A 10,441-nucleotide genomic window follows, 5' to 3' on the forward strand; every position below is an offset into this window, starting at 1 on the left:
ACCCGGGGGGCGGCGGCTCTACTGACTGTGGGCTGCAACCCCACGACTCGGACAACGCAGCTCAGAGTGTCCACTGGGACATGCAGTTCCCCAAAGTCATCTCTAACCCAAACAAACAACTGAAAAGAAAAGCCCTGGCTGGAATAGACACATTTTTGTGCGTGTCATTGCCAGTTTATCTAATAATCGCATCTCGCTTTTTCTCAGGTTTTCAGTCTATGATGAGCACTAGAGTCTCTTTTTTCCCAGTTGGAGGAGCGCAGCAGAGACATTGAGAACATTTGTGTCCACTACAGGATTTTCCAAGACGCCTCCAAATTCAAACATCTTGTCCCTTGATCCCCTTAAATATAATCCAATATATGAGGCCAGTGATGCTGGTATTTTTTTTTTCTCCTTACAAGAAATCTCACCGTAGTCATGCTATGAAAGAAAGCCGATAAACTACCTGGATTCCATATTAGAAGATGCAGTAACCTGTTTTTTTCCTTAAAACCTTAGGGAATTCCTTACCAGTTCCTCCCACAGACAAGACCTTGAAAGAAAGGGAGGAAGAAAAGGAAGCAGGCAGGAGAAAGGATAGGACGAGAAGAAGGAAAGAAGAAAGGGAGAGAGAAAAAAGGAAGGAGGGGAGGGAGGAAGGAAAAGGTTTAATGGAGTCTGCTTATCTGCCTAGTAACGGCTGAAGGGTCACTTTGGGTACTTGGTTTCATTAAGCATACAAACAGTCCAGGGCCAGGAGTGGGTTTCTGAGAAGAGAGTCCTGGACAGTGAGGATACACCATGGGAGAAGAAAGGATAGTTCTGAGCCCAGCGCTGGCCAGGCTATTCTCCAAGTGAGGCAGTGTTTATGTCACAGTAGTTGGCTTTAGATGGGTCACTGCTAACATGGAGAATGTCCAAAGGAGGTCAATGAAGACAGTGAGAAATGTCAACCTCCTATTGGTAACTGAGGGAAACGAGTGTGGTTAACCAAGAAAAGATGAAGGAAAAATACAGTAAGTGTATCAGACTTATTGTATCCCTCCCCAGAGGATAACTGTTCATTCAACAAATATCTACTGAACCAGCTATGTGGCAGGCACTGTGCACATGTGTGAGTGAGGCTTAGGCCCTTCCTTCCGGTAGCTTATCTATCATTAAGGCAAGCAATTGTCATCTCTGCCAGGGGCTCATGGAGGAGAACACAGAGTGTTAGTGGGGCACACGGGTGGTTAACAATGTGGGTTCTGGAACCTGACTGCCTGGCTTTGAATCTCAGCTCTGCCACTTACTGTGTAACTCTGGACAAGTCACTTAACCTCACTGTTCAGTACCTGCCCCGCAGGGATGCTCAGCAGATTCAAGGGCTGAAGATCTATGAAGTGCCTAGAAGAGGGCCTGGCACACAATAAACACACAGGGTGATAATAGATGACACTGAAGGCTCCCTAGCTTATCAATCCTATGAGGATCACCACAGCATTGTATCATATTTTACTGCTTATAAAGCACATGCATAATATATCATTTAATATTCCCTTCAGAACCTGTGAGGTAAGCAAAGAGGGTGAATTTATTCCTTAGTTTCAGAGATGCTATGTGGCTTTCTCAAGGCCACGTGACGATTTAAGATTTAATGATAGTCGGGCCGGTGGCTCACGCCTATAATTCCAGCATTTTGGGAGGCCGAGGCAGGCAGATCACCTGAGTTTGGGAGTTCAAGACCAGCTTGACCAACATGGAGAAACCCTGTCTCTACTAAAAATACAAAATTAGCCGGGCATGGTGGAGCATGCCTGTAATCCCATCTATTCAGGAAGCTGAGGCAGGAGAATCACTTGAACCTGAAAGGTAGAGGTTGTAGCGAGCCAAGATGGCCCCGTTGCACTCCAGCCTGGGCAACAAGAGCGAAACTCCATCTCAAAAAAAAATAATAATAATCTAATTGAGTGCACTGGGTGGGGCGAGGTTTCCTGAATGTCCTTTTTTTTTTTTTTTTAATTTTTATTTTTGAGACAGAGTCTCACTCTCTCATCCAGGCTGGTATGCAGTGGCGCCATCATAGCTCACTGCAGCCTCAGCTCAAGCGATCCTCCTGCCTCAGCCTCTGAATTTTTTTCCTGGCAGGAGCCAGAAGACTAGTGGCTTCACTCAGTTAAAGGAACAGCTGCAAACAGGAAGATAAGAAGGAAATAAGGGCAGCATGTCCCGGCACAGCCCACACCTGGCTGTGGCTGAGAATTCACCTTTATGTAGAAACAGTGGCCAAGATAAGGAGCTAGTGCCCCAAAGTATCTAAATCATCACGTAGCTGACAACTTGTCAAGGACAGAGGAAGCCACACAGCTCCTTAAAACCCCAGCACCTTCCACAGTTTCTGCTTCAGAAAAGGAGCTTAATAAATGCTATCTGAATTGAGCTATATTGTTACTAGTGCTCTTTCCAGAACACCAGAATGAGTTAATCAGGCTTCAGAGGACTGTGAGAACCTCACCCTTATCTTAATACTGGCTCAATGTGGGAGAAATGTTCTTATTCCAAGATCTATTCAACAGAGAAATCTTTGTAACTCCCACCGCCTGGGTATATGATGTAGTGAAAGAATTGCCTTGTCTTTTTTCCTTTCTGTGTGTGTGTGTGTGTGTGTGTGTGTGTGTTCTTCTTTTTCCTGCTCTGAAAAACCTGTCAGAGCCAGCAAAAGGGTGTGGGACCTAGGAACAAGGCCAAAGGGGTGAGTGAACATGAGTCAAACATTTTCCTGATGAGAGCTGACATCATAATTCCAACCCCCCACCTCCACCCCGCCAACCTTCCAGGACCCAGTTTCCTGTGAAACTCCTTCCCCCAATTTCTTCATGGGGATGGGCGCTTTTCCAGGACCCTCTCCCTCTGTGTCCAGGTGCTCCCCTGTTCCCTGCAAACTGCCGATCCCTCCATAGCCTCCTCCTCTTCATTGGAGTTTCTCTCTATTCTTTTCTTTTTTTTTTTTTTTTGAGATGGAGTCTCATACTGCTGCCCGGGCTCAAGTGCAGTGGCCCAATCTCAGCTCACCTGCAACCTCCACCTCCCGGGTTCAAGCGATTTTCCTGCCTCAGCCTCCTAAGTAGCTGGGATTACAGGCGCCAGCCACCATACCCAGCTAATTTTTTTGTATTTTTAGTAAAGGCAGGGTTTCACCATGTTGGCCAGGCTGGTCTCAAACTTTACATTCTTGCCTCACACATTCTTATATTAACTTCAGACCAAATGGCTCAAAACCAAATTGGATAATGTCTCCAGGCTTCAGGAGGCAGCAAGACTTGTTTTTAAGGCAAATACTCCTTAGTTAATTCCTTAGATTTGAAAACTCCCAATTCTGTTTCTACCTAGCAGAGCAGTCATTGACAGCCTCACCTTTCTAAGCTTCCTTTTCTCCATCCTCAAATGGAAACTATAGTTTCCATTTGAAACCCCATAGTCATGGGGTTCTGGAGGATCAAATGAGATCGTGCATATACTCTGGACTGAATTGTGTCCCCCACCCCCAAATTCATATGTTGAAGCCCTAACCTTCAATGTAATGGTATTTGCAGATGGAGCCCTTGGGAGGTAATTAGGTTGAGATGAGGTCAAGAGGCTGGGGCCCTTGTAATGGAATTCGTGCCCTTATAAGACGAAATACTAGATAGTTTGGGATCTCTCTGCGCCATGGGGACATGGCAAGAAAACAGTCATCGGCAAGCCAGGAAGAGGACTCTCACCAGGAACCAAGTCATCAGGAACTGTGAGAAATAAATTTATATTGTTTAAGCCACCCAGGCTACAGTGTACTAAATCTTTACATCCCCACCGAATTTGTATGTTGATATCCTACCCCTCAAGGTGATAGTATTAGGAAATATTAGGGTCTTTGACGGTGATTAGGTTATGAAGGCTGAGCCCTCATGAATGGGATTAGTGCCCTTATCAACGAGGCCCCAGAGAGCTGGTTTGGCCTTCCGCTACCTTAGAACACAGCAACAAATGTTATCTAAATTGAGATAACCATCTATACAAGGAAGAAGGCCCTCACCAGACACCAAATATGCCAGCCCTTTGATCTTGGACTTCCCAGTTTCCAAAACCATGAGAAATAAATGTTTGTTTATAAGTCACATAGTTTATGATATTTCATTATAGCAGCCCAAAGGGACCAAGACACAGTCTATGGTATTTTGTGCAGCAACCTGTTTGTGTGGAACAAAACACACTGAATGTGCTTTTTCCTATTCTCTCACTTAACAACAATAACCAACACAGAAGACTTCTGTGACCAGATGTGTGTGTTGGCGGTGGGGTGGGAGGGGTTCTCCACAAACAAGCAAGCAATCACTTCTGCAGTGGGCACCAGCTGTATGTCCTAATTTAATTCCAATACTATCTACCTGGAGATAGCGTCAGATCCCACAGGTTGAGGGCTCAGTCCGCAAGACTGCACCCTTCACTTCAAACACCAGTCACAAGTCCAGGTCTCCAGAACTTCTGACTGACCAGCTATAAATTGGGGTTCCCACAACGCCTTGCTCAGGTTCAATTAATTTCCTAGAGCGGCCCACGTAACTCAGGGAAACAGGATTACCAGTTTATTAAGAAGGATATTTCATTTCATTTCACTTATTTATTTACTTTTTGAGACAGAGGTACAATCACCACTCACTGTAGCCTCAACCTCCCTGGGCTCAAGCAATGCACCCACCTCAGATTCCCAAGTAGCCGGGAATGCAGGCATGCACCACCACACCCAGCTAATTTTTTTATTTCTTGTAGAAATGGGATTTTACCATGTTGCACAGACTGATCTCTAACTCCTAGGCTCAAGCAATCTGCCACCTTGGCCCCCCAAAGTGCTGGGATTACAGGCATAAGCCACCACACCCAGCCAAGAAGGATATTTTAAAGGTTACAAATAAACAGCCAGATGAAGAGACACAGAGAGTGAGGTCTGGAAGGGTCCTGGGTGCAGAAGCTTCTGTCCCCATAGAGTCGGGGTGCTCTGCTTTCCTGGCACATGGATGAGTTCTTGTCACCTCCCTGTAATCCTCCAGGTGTTCAGCTATCTGGCAGCTCTCAGAACCCTTTGGGGTTTTACGGAGGTTTCATTACATAGGCATGATTAAACCACTGGCCATTGACTTAACCCTCAGCCCCTCTGGTAACCAGCTCTCATCCTGAAGCTACCTAGGAGCTGCCAGCCTACAGTCAACTCATTAGCATATAGAAAGACATTGCTTTGGAGTTTCTAAGCATTTTCGGTGTTGTATGCCAGGAAACAGGGTCAAAAACCAAATATGTATTTCACAATATCACACAGTCCAAGCTGACTGAGAAAGCATATAAACCCTCATTTGTTCATTCTTTCATTCATTCAACAAAGTTGCACTGAATGATTCTCATGTGTCACACACTGTGCCAGGAACTAGGGATTTAGCAGTAAATCAAGCATAGCCCCTGCCTTCGCGAGCATAACATTCACTGGGGAGGACTGACAGATAATTATAAAAATAAATAACTGTTAGTATTGTGATCAGTTCTGTGGAGAAGCACAGGGACACATGGAAGTAGTTAACTCACTACAAGAAATCAGGATTTATTCTCTGGAAAAATGACATGTAAGCTGATGAGTTAAGCAAAGGTATGGAGGTAGGGAAGTAGAGAATAGAGAGGGAAAAAGCTCCAGACAGTGAGAATAGCATGTTTAAAGACTTTGAAGTAGAAAAGAGCACAGCTCAAATGAGGTACAAAACAAAGCCAGTGTGGTTGGATTATAGCGAGGAAGGCAGAGCCAGACTGCAGATGGGTTCAGAGAGGCTGGTGGAACCTTGATGGCCTTTGTAAGAAATCTTAAATGCATGCCAAAAGTAAAGGAGCTGAGGATGTGAAGCCAGGCCGTGACACTATCAGATGTGCATTTTTATTTTTTTATTTAGTTATTTTTTTGTATTTTTGAAATGGAGTTTCACCCAGGCTGGAGTGCAACGGTGCGATCTCAGCTCACTGCAACCTCTGCCTCCTGGATTTGAGCTATTCTCCTGCCTCAGCCTCCTGAGTACCTGTGATTACAGGCACGCACCACAACGCCCAGCTAATTTTTTTTTTTTTTTTTTTTTTTTGAGACGGAGTCTTATTCTGTCACCACGCTGGAGTGCAGTGTGCAATTTTGGCTCATTGCAACCTCTGCCTCCCAGGTCCAAGCGATTTTCCTGCCTCAGCCTCCCAAGTAGCTGGGACTACAGGTGCGTGCTACCATGCCCAGCTAACTTTTGTATTTTTAGTAGAGACGGAATTTCACCATGTTGGCCAGGATGGTCTCTATCTCTTGACCTTGTGATCCACCTGCCTCAACCTCCCAAAGTGCTGGTGTTATAGGTGTGGGCCACCACACCTAGCCTTAATTTTTGTATTTTTAATAAAGATGGAGTTTTACCATGTTGGCCAGGCTGGTCTTGAACTCCTGACCTCAGGTGATCTGCCAGCCTTGGCCTTCCAAAGTGCTGGGATTACAGGCGTGAGCCACCGTGCCCAGCCAGATGTGCATTTTTAAAACTGCAAGTGGGAGACCAGTAGTAGTTCAGCCTAGCTGCATGCATCACTTCCCAGCCCCTTCTTCTGCAACTGGCACACATTCTGTAACACCACCCTCAAGATCTTCAGTAAATCATATTCCCTCCATCCTTAGTACATGTGATTAGGTTAAGCTGACCATATCCTCATTTCCAAGAGTGGGCATGTGACCTAAAATTTGCAGGTTGTGCTCCAATCTTAGAGTTTTTGGTGCTCACAGTATAAGTAATAGAAAATAGCATTACTGCTCCAATGCCCTAGGATTAATGTATGTGCAATAAAACTATGCAAAAGGCCTTTAGGGAGCAACAGTGATCCTCTTCGGCTTCTATACAACTGTGGCCAGTAAAGGAGAGGGAAGGAAGATGATCTTAACTAGGCTGGGAGCTTCCTGAGGGCAGAACCAATCATGCTTGGAGAAAAAGCTAAATGTGTATATAGATTGAGCATCCCTAATCTGAAAATCCAAAACTTGAAATGCTCCAATGAGCTTTTCCTTGGAGTTTCATGTTAGTGCTAAAAAGTTTCAAGTTTTGAAGCATTTTGGATTTTGGATTTTTAGATTAGGGATACACAACCTGTATAGCACATATAGTATTCCAAGCACTGTTCTAAGCACTTTGTACAAATAAACCCACTTAGCCTTATAAGCATCCCTATAACATAGGTACCATTTTTCACCCCTGTTTTAGACATCATAAAACTGAAGTACAGGGAGGTTAGGTAACTTGGCCAAGGCCACACAACTAGGAAGTGATAGAACGAGGACTTGAACTCAAATAGTCTGTTTCCTCACCCCGTGATCTTACCACTATGCTATACCGGTCTTAAAACCACTAGAGAAATATGTGGGTTTCTTATGTCGGTCTTCCTAACACCTACAGCAGTGCACAGTGCCTGCCATATAATTAGTGTTTAAAAAATATTAAATGGATGGCTATGTGTATAAAATCATATTTTCAAGATCATTTCACACTGTGTATACATATTTGGTTCAAAGTTGGTTCCGAAAATATTTTTATAATAAATCTATGAAACCCATGTAGTTTCTCTTAGAGTCCCCCAGGATAATATCTAAATATAAATAATAATAATACCTATAAAGTATCTAACTTAGGCCAGGCATAGTGGCTCACATCTGTGAGGCCAAGGCTGGCAGATCATGAGGTCAGGAGATCAAGACCATCCTGGCAAACATGGTGAAACCCTGTCTCTACTAAAAATGCAAAACTTAGCTGGGTGTGGTGGCACACACCTGTAGTCCCAGCTACTCGGGAGGCTGAGGCAGGAGAATCGCTTGAACCCGGGAGGTGGAGGCTGCAGTGAGCCAAGATCCCACCACTGCACTACAGCCTGGCAACAGAGCGAGACTCCGTCTCAAAAAAATAAGAAGTATCTAATTTAAACCAGCACCATAAATATAAAATACAAGTTGTACTCAGCTCTCTTCTCTACTGTCTTTTAAATTCCAAAGATCTGGAGATTACTACTAGAATCATAGGCTCATAAAACCAGAATTAACCCAGAAGTCATCTGGCCCACACTGCCCTCAAAACCATGTACCAGTCTGCATCACGTGGTACTTCCTTCTTTAGCTGAACAACTCCAATAGTGGTATTAAATATCTGTAGCATATTGAGCATATACAAAAATACTGTATTATGTTCTTTCACATAAATGACTAGATTATTTAAGGTCTAGAACTATGTCTTAGCTATTATTGTAATCTAAGCCCTTGATTATTGCCTGGAATCCCAAACTTATTCAATACATCTTTATCTGTTAGTTCTGGTTCCAATCTCTGAGGATGCACAAAACAAGTCTACTTCTTCCATATGATGGTCCTTCAAATATCTTAAGATGTTTGAATCTCAAATCTTTTTTTTTTTTGAGCTAAATATGCCCATTTACTTCAACCATATTTCCTCCCAGAAGGGAGTTTCAAATCTCTGCCTCTTTGCAGAGGCAGTCTCTGACTCCCATCAGCCTTGGTTTGATCAACAACCTTGTTAACATATGGGGTTCTGACTAGATAGTGTGACTTAACTAGTGTGATAGCCAGCAAGAGACTCATCCTCTGGTATGCAAGCCATTCTGTAGTCCCCTCCAACACTGAAGAGAGGTACCCTGTGTGACCAATAAGATTTGTGAAAGTGATAGTATGTGACTTCCAAAGCTAAGTTATAAAAGACATGACAGATTTCATCTTATTCCCTTAAATCACTCATTCTGGAAGAAGCCACTCATGTCATGAGGACACTCAAACAGGCCTATGGAGAGACTCACATGAACAGGAATTGAGGCCTTCTGCCACTCATGGGAGTGAGCCATCCTAAATTTGGATCCTCCAGCCCCAGCCAAACAGCCCCAACTAACATCTTGACTACAACCTCACAAGAGACCCTATGCCAGACCACCCAGCCATTCACCAATTCCTAACCTCCAGAAACTGTCAGAAATGACAAATGTTGCCAGGCACGATGGCTCATGCCTATAATCCCAGCACTTTGGGAGGCTGAGGTGGGTGGATCACAAGATCAGGAGTTCAAGACCAGCCTGGCTAACATGGTGAAACCCTGTCTCTACTAACACACAAAAATCAGCCAGCCATGGTGGTGCATGCCTGAAATTCCAGCTACTCGGGAGGCTGTGGCATGAGAATTACTTGAACCCGGGAGGTGGAGGCGGCAGTGAGCCAAGATCGCACCACTACAATCCAGCCTGCCTGGGTGACAGAATGAGACTCTGTCTCAAAAAAAAGAAAAGAAAAGAAATGACAAATGTTTGTTGTTGTTTTAAGCCACCAAGTTTTGGGGCAATTGGTTATGTAGCAATAGATGACTAATACAGCAAGGCTAGAAGAAAGAGGGACTAAGCCCTTTCTTCCTGACCCTGGATGTCATAAGAAACAGTGGAAAGACAAAGAAAAATAGATCAAACTATTAATTTTTAAAGTCTTGGGTTTTTTTTCTCTTCTGTGTCTGTGAGTAAAAGTTTCTTAATGAATATGTTTAATTAAGTTGTCTTATGTCTCTGTTAAGTGCCATATTTAACTTACATAGACACTTAAAACACAGCTTTTAAGATACTGGTTTTGATTTTTAAGATCTGAGAGGCACAAGCAATTTTTTTTGCCCCTGAATGGGTGCTGAGAAAATCTACTCTTTACCCTTTGGAACTCTCACTTGGCGCCAATGGCCTTCTTACACACCAGTGTTAAGATTTTCTGTGATTCTTTGCACATGGCATGGAGAAAAGTTGGATTTAATAGTTATAATCATGTTGGCCTTCTTGCTTAATTGAGATTAGGAAGTACCCAGCTTCATCTGGGAACTCAAAAGTGAAGCTGTTTCTATGTTCTCCCACTGCCACCTCCGCCTGCGACACACACACAGGCCTTACTATAGTGTTTTTTTCCTATATTTAATTTTTTCTTATCATATTTATATGATTTTCCTTCTGAATATATCTACTTTTTGCATTCATACTTTTCAAATTTCTTTCTTTTCTACTTTATTGGCTAGTATGTTTCAATCTCTTCTTAAGCTGAGTTACTCTTACATACAACTAAAATATTTTAAAAAATTCTCAGCTAGGCACAGTGGCTCATGCCTATAATCCCAACACTTTGTGAGGCCAAGGCAAGATAATTTTTTGAGCCCGGGAGTTCAGGACCAGCCTGGGCAACAAGGTGAGAACCCGTCTCTACAAAAATATTTAAAATTATCCAGGTATGGTGGCATGCGCCTGTAGTCCCAGCTACTCAGGAGGCTGAGGTGAGAGAATCACTTAAGCCAGGGAGGTCAAGGCTGCAGTGAGCTGTGATTGTGCCATTCGCACTCCACCTGGGCAACAGAGCGAGACCCCGTCTCCAAAAATA

Source organism: Aotus nancymaae, unplaced genomic scaffold (genome assembly GCF_030222135.1).
Source record: "Aotus nancymaae isolate 86718 unplaced genomic scaffold, 86718_ANA_hifiasm-v0.15.2.pri h1tg000006l, whole genome shotgun sequence".
Classification (NCBI taxonomy): domain Eukaryota; kingdom Metazoa; phylum Chordata; class Mammalia; order Primates; family Aotidae; genus Aotus; species Aotus nancymaae.